General features: G+C 48.2%; 1 protein-coding gene across 2 annotated transcripts in view; it reads right to left on the bottom strand.

Moving 5' to 3' along the window:
• Positions 1 to 20,489, bottom strand: part of LOC147722897 (TGF-beta receptor type-1-like) — a 1,593,949-nt gene that overhangs the window by 862,645 nt on the left and 710,815 nt on the right. The gene's annotated exons all lie outside the window — the stretch shown is intronic.

Raw genomic sequence — 20,489 nt, 5'->3', positions numbered from 1 at the left:
CTGGGCCAGGGACAGACTGATTTGCATATAGCCAGGTTCTGAGCTGGGATGGGGCAGTGAGATAAATAACGGTGATGGATCAAGCCCTGATCTTTGGACTGGGGGGTAAGAGTGGTCTGTTTAACTCAGACACTCTGTTCATCACCACCCCCTTTTTGTAAATCGTTTTTGGCCACTATAGGTGTGGCAGGGTATACTCAGACATGAGTCCCTTTCTCACTGCTCCATCAGGATTCAAGCAAGCCGGGCCGAAGAAGGCTGAAATGCCAGAAACCGGTCCCCGGTAGCTTGTCTCCTTTCTGGTGAAGAATTGGCTTGGTAGTTTAGTCTGCCCTGTTCCCATGATGCACTGGGCCAGGGACAGACTGATTTGCATATAGCCAGGTTCTGAGCTGGGATGGGGCAGTGAGATAAATAACGGTGATGGATCAAGCCCTGATCTTTGGACTGGGTAAGAGTGGTCTGTTTAACTCAGACACTCTGTTCATCACCACCCCCTTTTTGTAAATCGTTTTTGGCCACTATAGGTGTGGCAGGGTATACTCAGACATGAGTCCCTTTCTCACTGCTCCATCAGGATTCAAGCAAGCCGGGCCGAAGAAGGCTGAAATGCCAGAAACCGGTCCCCGGTAGCTTGTCTCCTTTCTGGTGAAGAATTGGCTTGGTAGTTTAGTCTGCCCTGTTCCCATGATGCACTGGGCCAGGGACAGACTGATTTGCATATAGCCAGGTTCTGAGCTGGGATGGGGCAGTGAGATAAATAACGGTGATGGATCAAGCCCTGATCTTTGGACTGGGTAAGAGTGGTCTGTTTAACTCAGACACTCTGTTCATCACCACCCCCTTTTTGTAAATTGTTTTCACAATAAGCATAGGACCTCAAACCTCCCTCTCTGGCATCCTAGTGTACAGACCTCCTGGCAGGATGTATGATTTTACTGCTAATCTGTTGGAAGCCACCGCTCACCTTGCAATTAGGAAAAAGAGTGTTCTTGTGCTGGGCGATATGAATGCCCACTTTGATGATCCTTTGGATAAGGAGGCCAGTGACATCAGGTCCGCACTCCACTCCTTACAGCTTGATCTTATAAATCAGGACCCCACTCACAGCCTTGGGCACCTCCTGGATCCCATCTTTGGAGATCACTGTAGAGTACAATCTTCCATCCCGATTCCGGTCCCTTGGTCCGATCATTTCGTCATTCCATTTCGTATTCAGTCATCCGAAGATGACGCTAAGAAAGATTCTGAGCTGCGCTACCCGCGGCGGAAATGGAAATCCTTTTCGCACACTACCTTTAATGAACTTCTTACAATAGAAGGCCCGATCGGAGGCACGGACTGTGAAACTGCGTACAGTCTCCTACAGACACGCATTTTAGGAGCCCTCGATAGAACTGCCCCTATTCGTCTTGGGAGCAACTCCAAAAACACGAGGAAAACTACTTCGTGGTTTACGCCTGAACTTCAAACGCTCAAATCTGCCTGTAAAAAGATGGAACGTGAATGGCGCGTTAATTTTTGCCCAATGATCAAGGAACAATATAAAAAAATGCAAAGGGAGTATTATAAAGAAATTCGCAACTCCAAAGCAGCTCACTACAAAAATCGGATTGATGAAGCAGAGAACTCTTCTAAGGAGCTCTTTAAAATCTTTAAGGAGATCTCTGTACTCTCGAATGATAATAGGTCCTCCAGCGACTCAGTGGAAATTTGCAATACTATTGCGAGATATTTTTCTGGAAAGATCTCGGACATCTATGCAAGTTTCTCTGGAAACCTGACCGTCAGCCATGATCTCAGGGTAGACATAGAGGTCAGTCCCACGGAGTCAGGTTTACACTGCTTCGTGGTCCCGCCTCCTGAGGTACTGGTAAATGTATGTCAAAGTGTCAAATCAGGCTCCCCTCGAGATCCGGCCCCTCCTAAAGTTCTGACTGCTAGCCTAGAAATATTGGAGCCCTATTTTCGACACATCATCCAACTGTCGTTTTCCTCGGCCTCTCTTCCGGGTGACTGGAAGCGGGCGATAGTGCTGCCTATAAAAAAGAAACCTAATGTAAGCCAGGACCTTTTAGAAAACCTAAGGCCGATTTCCCTCCTACCTTTTCTTGCTAAAGTGACCGAAAAAATAGTCAATACTCAGCTTATGGATCACTTAGAAGCTAATAAGGCATTGCATAGCTCCCAATCTGGCTTTCGGAAGAACTTCTCGACCGAGACTGCCCTCTTGCGAGCGACCGACACTCTGCGGATTGGAGCGGATGAAGGTCACACAATGGCTCTCATTATGCTGGACCTCAGCGCTGCGTTCGACACTGTGGCTCATTCCATCCTGCTACAGTGTCTGAGCAGTGCTGGGGTCACCAAGGCGGCATTGGGCTGGCTTAAAGCCTTCCTATCTGACCGCAGTTTTCAGGTGCAGAGAGGCATGTGTCTTTCTGACAGCATAGCCTTAGAACAGGGGGTGCCTCAGGGCTCGGCCCTGAGCCCCACCCTGTTCAACCTGTACATGGCTCCTCTGGCAGAGGTGGTTCAATCATACGGCATAGAATTAGTATCTTATGCCGATGATACTCAGCTGCTCATCTCCCTAACACAGACACCCACTTTAGCAGCGGCCAATTTTAAAGCATGTATGCAGGAGCTTGCAGGCTGGATGAACCAACACTGCCTGAAGCTCAACGGCTCGAAAACTGAGGTTTTAGTGATAGGGGGAAAGGATACCAGTTGGACTCAGGACTGGTGGCCTCCGTGCCTTGACCCTACACCCATCCCTGGAAGGGAAGCAAAAAATCTGGGGGTTTGGGTGGATCCCAAGCTCTCTTTTGAGAGCCATGTCAACAAAGTAGCAGGGAAATGCTTTGGGATAATGAAGACCTTAAACCGCACGCTGGACCTTCTGCCTTTGGAGGCTAGGCGTACTATGACCCAAGCGTTAGTCACCTCCCGCATAGATTATGCGAACGTACTGCTACTAGGAACAACTGAGAAAAATCTAAGGCGACTCCAGGTGTTACAAAACACGGCAGCACGATTAGTTCTCAGACTTCCCGAAAGAACGGCTTCCAAACCCACTCTACTGGCCCTCCACTGGCTTCCTATAAAGAAAAGAATCCTATTTAAAGCTCTTCTTATCTGCTATAGGATTACCACTCAGAAAGCCCCTGATTATCTGAAGGACCTAGCCATCCATTATATGCCCAATAGAGCACTTCGCTCCTTGGGCATGGGTCTTTTGAAAGTACCTCGTATAAAGAGGGCCAGAATGGGAGGGCGCTCCTTCCGAGTGTTAGCAGCCAATCAATGGAATGCCCTTCCCATGGCAATTAGACTGGCCAGGACCGAAACTATATTCAGGAAGATGTTAAAAACACATTTGTTCACTCTGTAGATCTGCCTCTGCCTCTCACTGCCTCTCTCTCCTCAGCGCGGGGACACGCCGGGATGGCGTCACCAAGCGCTTTATAAGCCCCTTTATTATTTAAGTGGTATCACTTCCCTATCACTGTTGCGGGAGGCTCCCTTTACGCAGTGGACTGTCTCAGAGGGGTCTCTGAGACTCCCAGGCCTACATACTGGATCCTTCCCCAAAAAGGGGAGAGGGAGTGCTTTGGCATACCATACCTCAGCTGTGAGTGGCTCCCTGGGCGCAGTGGACTCTCTCAGCGGGTTCGCGAAGACTGCAGAGTATAAATATTGGATCTTTCCCCAACAAGGGGAGGAGTGCTTAGTCAAAGGTCACAAAGGACAGGGGGCTAGGCAGAGTAGCAGGCAAGGTGAGAGATCCAGGGGAGAGGGAATAGGAGCTAGGGAAGTAGTCAAAGAGAAAGAGTACTAAATGGGTACATATTTAATTAATGAGTTATTATATAGCGCTGGCTAGTCCCGAAGGAATCAGAGCACTTTCCATGAGGAACAATAATGTTGCAATTTACATCAGTTAAAAGTTACATATGTATCAAGAAAAGCATTTAAAGAACATAGGGGACAAGGTGAATGGCGCAAGGAAGGGTAAGGGGATAGGGTAAAGGGGTAGGAGAAAGATAGGACGTAGAGACGAGGGGAAAATCTGCCCAAGGTCCGGCTGGGTAGGTGACGGCATGTGGGGGGGAGGGGGGGGGAAGGTGGGGAGGGGGGGCGGGGGAGTCCACAATCCATCTCCTCTTTAGCTATATGGTAGCTACACCAGCCAAATCGCTTGGTCTCTACAATCTGGGCTAAGTTCTGCAGGTTCCAAGTCCTGATGTACAAGCAGGTTAGGGGATAGGTTCAAGGTCTGGTCAATGTCCAATTGTTGTCCCAGGGAAGTAAAACAACGTGGAGGGGACCACTACGGCAGCCACCTTGCGGTCAGGCAGGGGACTGTACTGTACACTGGTGGTCATCCTAAGGTCAAGCATCTGGCAGTTAAGAGTCAATATCCAGGACAGCAGCCGCCAGAGATTAACAAATCCAGCCTGGAAACAGGTCTCCCAAGGCCCTGTCAGGACAGCAACTCGCCCCCACAAAAGTGCACCTATCTTGGGGAACTGCTTTGGTTCACCGCAGCAGGGCCTGGCTTGCGCAGCACTGGGCAGGGCGGGCGCTCCCACCCTGTATGCCGGTTCCTATGCTGTCACTGTTATAGGCTGGATATCTCACCGCAAAGGCCTCACAATGCCCCCTTTCCCGTCAACAACCTCACAGAGTTAGCATGTTGCTGTCGGAGGCTGCCGCTCGTCGTATCGGCCCTCCATGGCAACCGCCATTTTGTAGCTGTTGGGCTCTCGCCGGAGGCGCTCAAAAGCTGCTCACGGAGCCGCTCTTCCGTGCCGCCAGAGCCAGTGCAGCCTCAGAGAGCAAGCGCGGGCAGTGCTGGAGCTGGCTCAGTGTTATGAAGTACTGCACCTACGCTCTGGACACTTGGCAGAGTTAGCTGCGGGACGCCATGTTGGGTCGGTGGGGGCTCTCAGTCATCACTCGAGTCACGAGGGATCTAGCGCACCACCTTGCCTTCCACTGCCAAGCACCCAAGTCCAGGCACACACCATCACAGGCACAGACATGCACACGCACACACATAAGCACACATACAAAAACATCTGCGGGCACAAACACAAGCACACATAGAATCACATGTTCCAGTACAAAAACACCCAAGTACATGAACACACTATCACAAGCACAGACATGCACAAGCACACACAAATGTGAGCACATACTCTCATATGCGCACAGATGCACACACACAAGCACATATACAGAAACATCCAAAAACACAAGCACACACAAAATCCAATACTCTAGTACAAAAACACCCAAGTTCATGCACACACAAACACCATCACATGCACAGACACACAAGCACACACAAATGAGCTCACACTCTCATACATGCACAGATGCACACACACACAAGCACACACAGAAACTACCAAAAACACAAGCACACATACAATCACATGGTCCAGAACAAAAATACCCAAGGACGTACACACATGTACATGCACACACACACACACCATCACAGGCACAGACATGCACAAGCACAAACAAACGTGCGCACACACTCTCATAAGCGAACAGAGGGCGCACACAAGCACGCATACAGAAACATCCACACGCACAAGCACACATACAATCCCATGCTCTAGTACAAAAACACTCAAGTACATGCACACACCATTACATGTACAGACATAAGCACACATACAGAAACATCTGCAATCACAAACACACATAGAATCACATGCTCTACTACAAAAACACCCAAGTACATGCACAGACCATCACACACACAGACATGCACAAGCACACACAAATGTGAACACAGTCTTTCATACACACACAGGCGCACACACACATGTGCGTCCGCACATCCCCCTCATACAAGCATAGACGCACACACAAAAGCACTCAATGTTAGTGTGGACAATTCTGCCTAAAATTTTCACAACAGCATGGAAAAATCAGAGTAGGTCAATTTACTTGTCCCCAAATGCCTTGGGACATATATCCGGGGCATTAAGTTAGAAGGAAGCAGGCCATAAGGAGTAGAACGTGCTGTCTGCCAGAACTGTAATAGGGGCACCTGAGTCATCCATGACTTGGAGGCACTTGCCCCTAATGGCGGCTTGACAAAAGAGGCCCTCCACTTTGAAAATGTCCTGAGCATTTTCAATGGTTAAAGGACAAGCTGGCAGTCCAGTTAGGAGCTCTGGCCGGGAGCTCCTGGCCAGGGATTGCCATACCCTTCTGTGCCTGGGAAGTGCACCCGCCCAGACTTCGCTGCTGCCTCCCTTTTTTCCTAGTCTTCTCCCTAAATCCCTGGCTGTCTTCCCCGGATTTACGCCTTGCGGATCGTCGACACCGATGCCACCGTGATCATGAGCCTTTGTACGCTTGCTACAGCCTTCCGCCCATCTTTGGTTTTGTGGCTGTATCCCCCCCTTTGACTCTACTCAATGAATCCTGCTCTCTGGGTTTTTCTTACTTTTGTGCATCCCGTCATTTTGGTGCTGGTCTCTGTCAATACCTACGACCCGGACCTGCCATCTTGTTTGACCTTTGTCCGTTCCCCCTTCCTTCTGGACTCCCCTTGACGACCCTCTAACGTTTTTCTCTTTCTTTCTTGCTAGACTGCCTTAACTCCATCTCCCCCTCAGGTTCCGTTCTCTCCTCTCACCTAATCTCAGTATCCTATTCTTGTCCCAGTTTGCCTCCCCTGTCCCCTATGATTTGCCACTTACTTTGTAATGACTGGGCAACAAATGTTTGAATTAGTGTACCTTGTAACTCGCTATGTGGTTCCTTATGTAAAGCGCTGTGATACCTCCAAGTCTAGCCAGCACTATATAAAACTCAAATAAATAAATAAGTAAATGGTCAAGACTACACTGGACAAAATGTAGGCAAAGTCACAAACACCATTATCAGACACATCCTTACTAGATAATTCTAGGACAACGTTATGTATTCTTATTTTGCCCATAGCATTCAGAGATCTACAAACTGATTGAAAATGCCCAAATTTCTTACATCTGATACATTTCTTCCCGATAGCGAGACATGAGGGATTGTTGCCTATGCGACTCTGTGAGACACAACAATAACACACAGCTTGTTTTCTTCCATCTTTACCTGACGGCAGGGATTGAATCATCATCAGTTATAAGAGAAACTGGGGAGCACCCTTTATGACTAGCCAAGGCTTGTACAGATACGTTGGAGCGCTTAATACTCCTCGCTATGTCAATTACTTCAGATAGAGATGAATTATGACAAGTAGGTAACCTTTCCTGCATTTTCTTCGAGAAGCAGTTGAAAACAAATTGATCCCTTATATATTTGTCAACTGAATTTTAAAACTCACAAGGTGCAGCTAAAACACTTAACACAGCTATGTATTCTTCTGTAGTGTAATTCCTATATTCCCATTAGGCTCTGCGCATTGGAATAATATATCCTATAGATTTGACGTAGGACTTAGGTCAGTAGGTCTCTATCGAATATACTAAACTTAATTGTGAGTGCCAGCTAGCTCAGAGGTCACTAGAAACTTTCTCGAATTCACAAGATGGGATTAGTTTCTGACAACCGCATAAACAGGACAACGTTGTTTCCCTAGGACTGGAAAATATATTCAGAGTCGTAGAAACAATAGATAACTATTATACCCAGTCAATCGTACATGCTTCGTTACTACAGAGTTGCAGAGAAATAGTGAGACAGGCGTTTTCAGTAAAAAGGTTTATTGAACAGTGGTGAACTGCTACAATCGTTAGACAGAATGCAAAGTATAATGCGTACAGCGAGATTAGCATTATAAAATAATACTGTAGTAGCATTGTATGGTTTCTAAGCCATGTACAAATACATACATAAATAACAGACTAAAATACTCAACGGGTGCTTCTAAAATACGCCTACCCCAATGTACCTAACCTTGGTCTAGTACGAGGGAAGTAGTAAGTATGGTCTTTAGCATAGGTTTAGTTTTTGCTAAGAATCTACCAAAGGTTTCTCTAGGTTCTAATCAGCTCCATACCTTTAGAATGAAGGAGGTCTGGTTTCTCTGTCTCGGGACTCGATTTTCCAACACCCCTCAAGGGGAGTCAGAAACACTGGAGCTGTATTTCTCAGCAGAGGAGGGCAGCATCCTGATTAGTGCGCCAGCTGGAGAGCCGGCTTCCTTCGGCACTTGCTGTAGCGAGCTGCATCGGTCAAGTAGGTTGTCGAACTGCTCCGATCCACTGTGCTTTGCTATAGCAAGTTAAGGTATATTTAAACCTTGAAGGGGTTTAGGAATGCCATGTCTGACGTAAAGTCGGGCATATGAACGTCATGAATGAACCCCTAAGGAATAGATGTTCATTGTAAAACTAACCGAGTTCTTGGGGAAATCAATATTCAAGCAAGGGAAGTCCCTAACGGCTTAAGCTGGTTTTCCAAGAAATCATTGTGACTTTTGGTGAACGGATGGAAGTAGCCATTGCTGTATTTGGGTAGCATGGGCTAAGCCTAAATAAGGGCTTGATTTCTATGCCTATATAAGGGCAACGTGAATTGTACCTATATAAGGACATGTATCGGGAAAATCCATTCGGCATCTAAAACGCCGAACACCCACTCCACTTTCTAATGTACGACATTACTAAGTTCTAAACACGTTAAACATATCTAAACATGATGTGTTAAAATCCACCCAAAATACATAAAAATGCAATGGTACTGGTTGTACACAAAAGCGCATTTGTGCTGTACGCATTTACAGCAATGTTTCATTCTAAGCATATAGTTGACATTTGTAAAAATTCTGTCTGAATGAATCATGAAAATATACATTTATGAAATGGCTCGTAAATACAGAAGAAAAAAGGCCGAAATCACTTAATGTTAGAATTGCAAATGCTACTTACCAGTATGCATCTGTTCTTGGCATGTAGGGTTGCTGACATTCATATCTGTGCATAGATCGCCGCCTAGTGTTGGGTCCGGATGATTGCACATTGTTGTCCTGGAAGAGTCTTCGAAGTATCACAAGATAGGTGGCTCCTCCCCTGGACTACAGTGCACATGGGCATCGCCTCCATCCCCAGATTGTTTTTAGCCATTGGCCGAGATGGAGTGAACTATGTGAGTGATGCCCATGCTATGAGCATATATAAATATGAATACTGCAGCTGCTACAGGCGCCGGGGAGGAGAGCGGGCAATATGAATGTAGCAGCCCTACATGCCAAGAACAGATGCATACTGGTAAGTAGCATTTGCAGTTCGAGGCATGTGGGCTGCTGAATTCATATCTGTGCATAGAATACATAGCAGTCCTCCTATCATTGGCGGCCGCCCGTGCCAGCTGCAGCAGTTTGAAAAAGTGTTTTGAGAACAGCCTGACCAACAGCTGCCTGCTGTTTAGAGTGCACGTCTACACAGTAATGTTTAGTAAAAGTATGTGTGGTAGACCATGTGGCTGCTCTACAAATATCCTCTAAGGGAATGTTCCCAAGGAAAGCCATAGAGGCCCCCAACTTTCTGGTGGAGTGGGCTCTTGGTGGAATTGTGAGAGTGCGTTTAGCCTTAGCGTAACAGATCTGAATGCATTTCACGATCCACCTAGCAATACCAGCTTTGGAAATAGCGTTACCCTTGTGGTGTGAGGCAAATGCAACGAAAAGTTGCTTGGTCTTTCGAAAATCCTTTGTCCTGTCAATGTAGTACATTAACGCTCTTTTAACGTCAAGGGTGTGGAGCATCCGCTCTGCCAGCGATTCAGGGTTTTGAAAAAAAACTGGCAACTCAATTGTCTGGTTTATGTGGAATTGAGATACAACCTTGGGTAGAAATTTAGGGTTAGTGCGGAGCACCACCCTGTTAGCATGTACTTGGAAAAAAGGTTCTTGGATGGTGAGTGCCTGTAACTCACTAACCCTCCGTAGCGATGTAATTGCTACTAAGAAAGCCACCTTCCAAGTCAGAAACTGAAGCTCACAAGAGTGCAGTGGCTCAAAGGGAGGACCCATCAGCCTTGTAAGAACCACATTGAGGTTCCATTCCGGAGCTGGTGGTGTCCGTGGTGGAATGACCCTTTTGAGTCCTTCCAGAAATGCCTTGATAGCAGGAACCTTGAAAAGTGATAGGTGTTGCCTATTCTGGAGGTATGCGGCCATTGCAGACAGGTGAATGCGGATGGAAGAATACGCCAAATTGCATTGGTACAGATGGAACAGGTAACAAATGATGTTCTGAATGGAAGCATCCAGCGGGTCAATGTCGTGGTTTACACAATAAACGACAAACCGCTTCCATTTAGCCGCATAACATGCTCTAGTAGTGGGCTTCCTTGCCTCCCGAATGATGTCCATGCAATCGGGGGGAAGATTGAGGTAGCCAAACTCTAGGACTTCAGGAGCCAGATCGCCAGGTTGAGCTGTTGCGGATCTGGGTGCTGAATGTCGCCATGGCTCTGCGTCAGAAGGCTGGGTGTGAGATGAAGCCTTTGATGCGGTACCACGGAAAGTTGTGTACCATGGCTGGCGAGCCCACGTTGGAGCAACCAGGATGAGAGTCATCGAGTGCTGCCTGAGCTTGCGTGCCACCAGCGGTATCAGAGGTGCTGGGGGAAAAGCGTACGCAAATCTGCCTGACCAGTTCATCCACATCGCATTGCCCTGTGATTGCGGGTTTGGGAACCTGGCGGCGAAGCTTTGGCATTTTGCGTTCTCCCTTGTGGCGAACAGGTCTATCTCTGGATGACCCCACCTTTGGAAGTACGGTTGGAGTACTGATGGATGTATCTCCCACTCGTGCATTCGGTGGCTGTGCCTGCTGAGCAGGTCCGCCATCTGACTGTCCTTGCCTGGGAGATGCTCCGCCATGAGGAAGATGTTCCTCTGAATGGCCCACTTCCACATGCTCTGAGCCAGATGAGACAGCTGCGGAGAGTGTGTGCCTCCCTGCTTCTGAATGTAGTACATGGCCGTCATGTTGTCCGTCCGGATCAACACGACCTTGTTGCACAGATGTACTTTGAATGCCTTCAAGGCCATGAAGATCGCCATCAGTTCCAATACATTGATGTGCATCTTCCTTTGCTGTAGTGTCCATAGTCCCTGCACTGTGTATTGGAGTACATGCGCTCCCCATCCTTGGAGAGAAGCGTCCGCTGTCAAGATAATCTGTGGCACTGGCTCCTGAAACGGTCGGCCTTTGCAAAGGTTTTGTGGATTCCACCAATGCAGAGAGTTGTACGCCCGACCGCTCACCAACACTAGGTCTGTTAGTTGCCCATGAGCCTGAGTCCACTGACGTGCTAGGCACTCCTGGAGCGGACGCATATGTAACCTCGCGTGCGGGACGATGGAGATGCAGGAGGCCAACATGCCTATCAACTGCATGAACACCTTCGCTGGAAGCGAGTGCTGAGGTCTGAATCATTGGATCAGCGTCTGGATACTGGCGATTCTCACTGAAGTTGGCTGCGCAGTGGCTGCCAGAGTGTCTATTGTCGCGCCCAGATACTGCCGTATATGGGCGGGTTGGAGATGGGATTTTGGGTAATTCAGAGAGAATCCCAGATCGTGCAGGAGATGAATGGTGCGGGACACGTGGTCGGCGCACTGCTGTTCTGACTTTGCCTGAATGAGCCAGTCGTCCAGATAGGGATAAACGTGGATGTTCTGGCGTCTTAGATGCGCCGCCACAGTCGCCAGGCACTTTGTAAAAACTCTTGGCGCTGTGGTGACCCCGAAAGGCAGAACCCAGAACTGGTAGTGCTGGTCTTGAATTGTGAATCTGAGGTACTTCCTGTGTGAAGGATGCAGGGGAATGTGAAAGTATGCATCCTTGAGATCCAGCGTAGCTAGGAAGTCCCCTTGCTGAAGCAGAGGGAGAACCTGCTGCAACGTGAGCATATGGAAGTGTTCTGACAGAATGTACCAGTTGAGGGGCCTGAGGTCCAGGATGGGCTTGAGGGATCCGTCCTTTTTGGGGATTAGAAAGTACAGAGAGTAAACTCCTGTTCCCCTTTCTTGCAGTGGCACGAGCTCTATTGCCCCTTTTTGCAGCATGACTATGACCTCCTGCTGCAACAAGTGCAAGTGCTCGCCGGACATAGGACGGTTTTTTGGAGGTATGTTTGGCGGAGTGGAAGTAAGTTCCAGACAGTAACCGTACTGGATAAGAGATTTGACCCACCTGTCCGTGGTGATGGATTTCCACGCGGGCAGGAACTGCTGGAGTCTCCCCCCGACCGGTGTTGTGTGGTCGGGGGGCAGTGACAAGGCGTCACTGTTTGTTGGTGGTGGAGGACCTGGAGCTGTTGTTTCCACGTCCCCTGCCTTTGACGTTGTTGCCCCTGTAACCACCTCTACCCTTGTTGGTGTATGAGGTCTGGGTGTTGCTTTTATAGTACTGCGTGGATTGCGATGCCTGACCCCTTGAGGTGCCTCTGTTATTGGAGCGGCGAAAGGAACCACCCCGAAACTGCTGGGACTGGAGGGCCCCCATAGACTTAGCAGTGTTGTGTCTTTTTTCATTTTTTCAAGGGTTGCATCCACTTCAGGGCCAAACAGGTGGTCCGGATTAACTGTTTGATTTAAGATGGTTGTCTGTATGTCTGGTTTGAAGCCTGATATTCTAAGCCATGCATGCCTACGCAGTAACACGCTAGTGTTTATAGCCCTGGAGGCGGTATCAGCCACGTCCAGTGCACACTTAATGGAAGCATTGGTGATTAGCTTCCCCTCCTGAATTAACATTTCAGCTCCCTCTTTGTACTGATCAGGTAAGTGCTGCAGAAGCGTTTCTAGGGTGTCGTAGTGCGCCCTATCGTAGCGTGCAAGTAAGGCCTGCGTGTTTGAAATGCGCCAAATATTAGCTGCCTGCGCAGCAATACGTTTTCCTGAGGCTTCAAAGATTTTCGATTCTTTGTCTGGGGGAGGAGCATCACCCGTGGTCTGCGAGTTTGCCCGCTTGCGTGCGTTGGATACAACCAAAGAATCCAGTGGCAAGTGTCCCTTGATGTACGTTGGATCAGTGGGCGCTGCCTTGTATTTTTTGTCAATACGAGGATTGATGACTCGCGCCCGAGTGGGCTCCCTGAAAACCTCTGGCGCGTGCTTCAGCACTCCCTTGAGCATAGGCAATGTCTTGACCGACTTTTCAGGCACTGAGAAAGTGTCAAACAGAAAATCGACATCCACTGGGTCCGCATGGAGGTCGACATCAGGATTAGCCGCAGCTCTCTCAATTAGAGCGTTGAAGGCTGCAGAGTCCTCTGTTGGAGAAGTTTTCGCTGCAAAAAGCTGCGGTTCGTGACCTGACTGAGGGTCCTCAGGGTCGCCTCCAGCAGACCAAGGTTCATTGACCTCCTCTGGATCCGAGTACGCTGGATAATTGTACTCGTCCTCCTCATCTCCGTCACCTTCCCCAGCGTTAGAATGAGTTGGTGAGAGTTCCAGATTTTGTGGAGATGCAGGCTCCATAGGGGCAGAAGTACCCGCAGAGTCCAACTTCTTTTTGAGTGGAATACGAAAATGTTCTAACACTGGCTCCGGGGTGATCTTCCTTTTAAGGAGAGAGAGTTTGCCTGTGTTGGCGTCGATGACAACCTCTCGACGCTCCTCGTCCGCGAGCGGCTGGAGCCGAGGCTTCGGCACGACCAATGACGCTTTAGGCGTCGACACCAGCTTCAAGGGCACCCCGGCCCCATGTCTTGGAGCGAAAGCCTTCGGCGTCTTCTTCGGCGGCAGCGTGAAGTGGATCGGCGTCTGCGCCTTTGCCGGTTTCTGCGGAGGCTTCGGCACCACATCCTTCGGTTCGGGAGCCAATGCGTCCTTCCGAATACGTTGAAGGGATTCCGTGACCTTTTTGGTTAAGGACGGGGAGGGCTGGCCCGGCCCGAGCGATTCCCCCGAGTCCGGAATAGGGTCGGCGATCAAAGGCACGGTCTTCGGAGCCGACACATCACCACCCTTGGCCTTGACGACCGGAATCGGCGCAGCCAGAGCTTTGGGGTCGTCTTGACGCTTCTTCGAGGCTTTTTTCGGGTCATCGACCTCGACCATCTTCGGCGCCGACGCGGCCGCGTCGGTCGTCTTCGCCTTCGACACCGGGGTCTTCGGGTCGGCCATCTTGGCGTGGCTCTTGATGTCGGCGGCCATTTTGGACCTTTTAGGCGCTAAGGCCTCTGGAGCCTTCTGTCCCACCAGTGCGACTTTCACTTTCGGTTTCGATACCATTGGTGTGGACCCTGACGGCTTCACTTTCGGTTTCTTTACTGGGAGTGGCGCATCACCAATGTCCGTGGCCGGGCCCGGAGGCGGGGCCGTGGGACGAGTATTGAGGTCTTGGGTAAGGCCCGAAGGCGATCCCTCGACCTGGGCCGTATAATGGGGATTGACCCCTGAGTCAGTCTGAGGATGCTCCTCCTCTGAGCTATCCTCCACGGTGGCAATGGCCCCGTCGTCGTCCCCTACCTCTCCGACGACTTCCTCAAACTCCTCGTCCCCCGCGTCGTAGTTTTCATCCCCTGACGCCGGGCTGGAGTCCGAAACTTGTAAGACGGTGTCGTCATCAACGTCTTCCTCGAAGATGTTGTCTGGCGGGGGCGCTGATAACTGGGCCTGGAGTCTAGCGGCCCGACGAAGCTTGAGAGTCTTCTTACACCGGAACTTGGAGCAGGCCATACACCTGGCCTCATCGTGGTCCGGCGACAAACACTTGTTGCACACTGGGTGCACGTCGAGGTGTGAATACTTTGAGGTGCACACCGGGCACCTCTTAAACGGAGTTCGTTCCATGTTAAGTAGTCTGGAGCGTCGTGTAGGCCCGTCCGCGCCGACAGCACGCGGAAGGGCAGCAAGTGTTCGGAGCTGAGGAATAAACAAACCCGAACGATGGACAATACCGACGCTAATCCTAAAGACCTTTTGGTCTCAAGTAAGTAAAGTTAAACAACTATCGATTCCGACAGAGGGAACCGAAACACATCCGAACCCAATGGCGGAAAAAACCAATCTGGGGATGGAGGCGATGCCCATGCGCACTGTAGTCCAGGGGAGGAGCCACCTATCTCGTGATACTTCGAAGACTCTTCCAGGACAACAATGTGCAATCATCCGGACCCAACACTAGGCGGCGATCTATGCACAGATATGAATTCAGCAGCCCACATGCCTCGAACACATAAAACTGTTTGTGTATGTGGACAAGGTCAAATATGGTCTCTGGAAGTTTTTCAAAGAATTCTAGTTCTCTATGAATAGTTCTACTTTAAGCAGATTACTTTGTGCCAAAAAAGGTAAAAATACAAATTTGGAAAAAGAAAAAGTTAATCAAAGAAAAAAAAGAGTTCCAAAGTTAGAACTTTGTTTTGAAAAAATGAAGGTCGAATTCAGAACACTGTGTGCCAAATCAAATGTCAGTGTTATTGGTTGGAGGAAACATCAAATCTTTTAAGTCTGTAAAAAAATCGTCTGCCATTATAGGTGAAAGTCGGATTACCTCGTTAAGGAGATCAACCTCACATGTAGGGGGGCACTTACTTGATCTAGTTTGCTCCAATTTTGACATTTCGGCATTTTGCTGTGAAAATGTAACCTGGTCAGACCATGAGCTTATTAGGTTCTTCTGGTTGGTGGATGACCATATAGGGGCTGGGGACAACCTACCCTCTGTCCAACCCCAGAAGATAAATGTATCCATCCTCGGTCACACCCTATCTAGGGATCTACCTCTGCTGGGCTCGGAGGTGGGTGAGGCGGTAAGGCATTTCAATGCATGGGTGGAGCAGGGGACGGCTGCTTCTGTGAAACAGAGTACCATTCGCAGAATGAGCTTTTCCCCTTCAAAACCCTGGTTTTCACACAAGCTGCGGGAAATGAAACTAGGCTGTAAAAAGCTTGAACGAGTATGGAGGCAGGGGTATAGGCCTGATGCGAAAACTGCTCTCCGAGCTGCCCAGACGGACTATTATGCTGCGATTAGGACAGCAAGGGGCAGCTACTATGCAGGAAGAATAACACAGGCCAATAACAACAGCAAAGAAATCTTTTCTATTGTAAAGAGTTTCTTATCTCCCTGTGAAGCACAGCCTTCACTGCCCTCCTCTGTAAAATGGTGTGAGGAACTATCATCCCTTTTTATCGACAAAATTGCGAAGTTTTAGGAAGGCTTGCTCGCTGTCTGCCATGTTCAAAATCCTCTATTTGGGCACTCCCTGCCCGCGCCCGCCGTCTGCCAGTTTGAGGGATTTTCTCCTGCTGCAGAAGCAGACATCTTGGCAGTTCTTAGAACCATAAAGTCAGGGTCTCCTGCCGACCCCTGTCCGGCCCGAGTGCTGGGGGGAGTGGCTGGGACAGTCTGCGGGGAGGTTACTCAGATTGTCAATCTCTCTCCACTGCAACCGTCCCAACCTGCTGGAAGCAGGCGAAACTACTGCTGCTTCTTAAAAAACCGGGGTTGGACACAGCCACTCCGGTAAATTATCGGCCTATATTTTGTTGCCGGTGTTGGCTAAAGTCTGTGAGAAAATGGTGTTTCGACAATTGGATAACTTTGTTGAGACCTCCAGTGCTTTGCACCCGGCTCAATCTGGGTTCCGGGCGGCTTATAGCACTGAAACAGCCTTGGTCGAGATTTCAGAGGCAATTCAGGAGTGTCTGGATGGAGGCGGCAGAGCGGTTCTGATCTTTCTGGACCTCTCTGCCGCTTTCGACACGGTGCCCCACAAGCTTCTTCTCGCCAGACTGTCGGCCATCGGCATTACTGGTTTGGCACTGGACTGCCTGACGTCATTTATGAACAACAGGACTCACCAGGTTTAGATGCCACCTTATGCATCTGCACCAGGGCACTCTCTACCGGCGTCCCGCAGGGATCCACGCTTAGCCCCCTATTGTTTAACGTGTACCTGACCCCCTGATATATTTGGCTGAGCATATGGGGGCTAAGATAATTGTCTACGCCGACGATACCCAACTTCTGTTTACCTGGCCACGTGACAATTTGGCTACGTCGGCTGTCCAGCTTTGTCTTTCCTCTGTCTTTCGCTGGCCCAGCTGAAGTGTAATGAGGATAAGTCCGAAGTTCTTTTCTAAGTGCGTTTTCTAGCAACTTTAGAGACCTGCTATGGCCACCAGACACTGTATGCCCCAAATCAATGGGCGGTCCGGCTAAAACCTGGGGGTCTGGTTTGGAGAAAATCTGAAATTTGAAGATCACATCAAAAAACTTACAGGGGTCTGTTTTGGCACCTTGAAAGCTTTACGCAGATTTTTTCCTCTACTCCCCAGGGAAGCCAAGGAGGCGGTCTCCCGTGCTCTTATCCTATCGAGGCTTGATTATGCCAATGCTTTGTTCAGCGGCATTCCATCTTATATTATTAAACGACTTCAGGTCGTTCAGAATGCGGTTGTTATTCCTAGAAGAGTTAGCGTTCGCCCCCACCTTCGCAGCCTCCACTGGCTCCCGGTGGCACAGCGGATCTTGTTTAAATCTCTGGTTCTTTCCTTCAGGGCTACGCATGAGCAAGGGCCACTGTACTTGAGAAAACGTTTTTCTCTGTATGTGCCTAACCGCTACCTCAGATCGGCTAATCAGTGCAAGATGGTCGTCCCCAGATTCAAGCTCGTGAGGCTCGGAGGCCAATCTATATCTGTTGTGGCAGCCAGAGCCTGGAATGCTCTTCCCCCCTACCTTCGAGAAACTCGAGTATTGTCCAGTTTAAGAAAGGCCTAAAAACACATCTGTTTAATCTCACGGCCTAATCTGGCTCTCCCCTCTGCTCTGTACTCCTCACACGCGCCAGGATACTCGCGAGTAATTGAGCACGCTACAAAACAATTTATAACATAACATAGATGTGAAGCATCGCCGTCAGCATTGGTCGCATTAGCAATGTTCGTAGTGGATGATACCTGTGTGCCTGTTTCCTCTCGTACCTCACCGTCAGCATTTTGCGTCTGTGAGATCTTAATGAATGCTGTCATCAGAATTGGTAGCCACTGGGGACAATACAGTGCATGGGCCGTTACTGGTTCAAGCAAAGTATCAACATCCGTTGGCGTGACTGATAGAAGTGTGAGACATGAGTCTAAAACGCATTCTTCTCCGCATAGTAGGCAGCGTAGAACAGGTAAGATGCAATCTTGCCAAATTGGTCTGAATGACTGAAACCATGTGGTATTTAATTATCTTAAACACGTTAATCCAAAAATTTGGACGATGCGCTCACGAAACGTCATCGCCAGTAGAGTTGTCTCCATGGTGAACTGGGTGTCGCTTGTGGATTGGCTTGCCATATCAAAGCAGTAGGAGCAAAAACAGTATCCCTACAGCGAGTCCCAAAATGAGAGGCAATCCGCCAAACACAGAGTGCACGAAGTTTGGAAATATTCCTAGAACTGCTTTAAAAGGTGCCAACAGTCCAGAAAATATGGTCCCTTAAATACATGTATAATACCGCTCATATCAGACATGTTTAAGATGCGACTTAACATTTCTGAAAAATGTATAGGGCAATTTGTAATTAAGAGGGCATGTATCTCTGCAGAAGTCCTTGCGACTTGCAGATCATAGGTTTCTTTGGCCGTGGTCAGTGGCACAGTTTTCTGTAAAAGAATGGCTTTCATTCTGCTTAAAGTATCAATTCATATGGAAGAGATGTTCAGTGAAGGCATAACAGTGACTCCCGGTCTGTCTTAGTTTTTGGAAACGATACTTGCATACAGCAAGTGACCCTGGCTGACACAGTTACTAGGGTAAACCTGGCAACATGACACAGCAGCTGTGATCGTTCAACATAATGTAACTTCCATTTGAAAGTTGTCCAAAAAGTGGATCAATCACTGCAGTCGGAGAACCTTGCAGGTGGCAGGATAGGTAGAGGAACCATCGCAGGCCCCATGTAAATTAATACCCTGAGAAAGGAGAGAACCACTTAGTGCGTTTTCACAATTCTTACCACTAAGAAACACCTCTCTCCCCCCACTCCAATATCTGTGTGTGTGTATAGTAATTCCCAGGATGTCTTGATATATTCTTTACCCAACCTTTCATATGTGCCTGCTGGTATATGTTTTAGGCAATACTGAAAATGGAAAATTGCAACAGGCAAAGTGGTTGTTCCGTGTATAACCCATTCAGTGGCTGGCTTTTCAGCGAATGTATATGACAATCTTTCCAATTTTTCAATGCTCAGCACCGTATAGTCTGCTCCCCTCTGTGCCAGTTTGATCTGTTTATCAGTGAGATTGAATTCTGAAAACAGTGACGTAGTATTGATTAAACGCCAAGGCACATAGCCTGAACGAAGGTTTTGTAACGTCCAGAACGTAATTGCGACTGACCATGTTGCAACATGACCAAAGTTCTGTTCCATGATGTCTATGGCAGAGGACACTATGCTGTCCAAATAATATATCCTGGACAACAAAGTCGTTAACCGATTGTCAACCACAGAGAGTTTTCTCTAAATTAATATGATCAATTTCTCGTATTCGTTCTGCAGTCTCTGCTCGCATAATCTTCCATGCTTCATTATAAGCAGCATAGATACCGGCATATATAAAACGTTTATGACGCGGTGTTCTTGGTCCTAGCAAGAATTCCCTAAGATCAGCGCCATCTTTAAGTAAAGATAAGTGTTGCTTTACATCCTTGAGTGTAGATCTATGTAACCATTCAAGGCACAGTTTTCTTACACTGAATGTTGTTATTATTCCTGGATGCTGTCTCTGAACATATCTTGGATCTGGCCTAGTGAATGTGAACCCCCGTGTTTTATTCAGGAATTTATCTTGGCAGTTGTTTGTGTCTTTGGGCCAGATAAACCATTTTTCCAATCTGGATCTGTTCTGTATTGATGCAAAATAATAGTATGTAAGTCGACTTCCCCCTCTGAAGTGTTACTGCTATCAGGTGTAGGTGTAGGTATGGACGGATTGTTTAGGTCTTTTATCTTGGCTAACCCAAGACAAGATATCTGTTGGACAGTGTAATTCAAAAACATAATTTGCTCTGGGATGATGCAGGCTCTAAATAAAGCTTCTATCCCCTGCACTTGCCAATCTTTTGTGCCCTAGACAGTTTTTTGTCTCAATGTAGTCTTTTCAAAAGTCGAAACCTAGTGAAGACAGTTGAGCATAAAAGGCGGAAGAATACATTTGCTTGGTATTTGTCAACATACCTTTCATTCCGGTCTTAACATTTTTAAAGTAAAATGATTCTGGATTGGAAACGTTAAAACCTGAAAGTATGGAAATTTTCCAAAAAATGTTTTTGAGCTACCCTTTGGTGGCGTAGGACAATGTTCCCTTTGGTTATACATCAATACAGTTCTAGGGTTTGCAGATGTGCAAGAAATGATGACCATAGTGATTATAACAATACCTTTGTTCGTAATCTGAAGAACCTTCTAGGTATTCATGATTTGGAAATACAGCAGACATTTCTAAATCTGACATCATATTATGAACAGTCTTGATGTCCCAATCATCAGAAAAGGTA

This window comes from Lissotriton vulgaris, chromosome 4_1 (assembly GCF_964263255.1).
Source record: "Lissotriton vulgaris chromosome 4_1, aLisVul1.2, whole genome shotgun sequence".
Lineage (NCBI taxonomy): Eukaryota > Metazoa > Chordata > Amphibia > Caudata > Salamandridae > Lissotriton > Lissotriton vulgaris.
The sequence above is the reverse complement of the archived record's forward strand: the minus strand, read 5'-3'. Positions and strand labels throughout refer to the sequence as shown.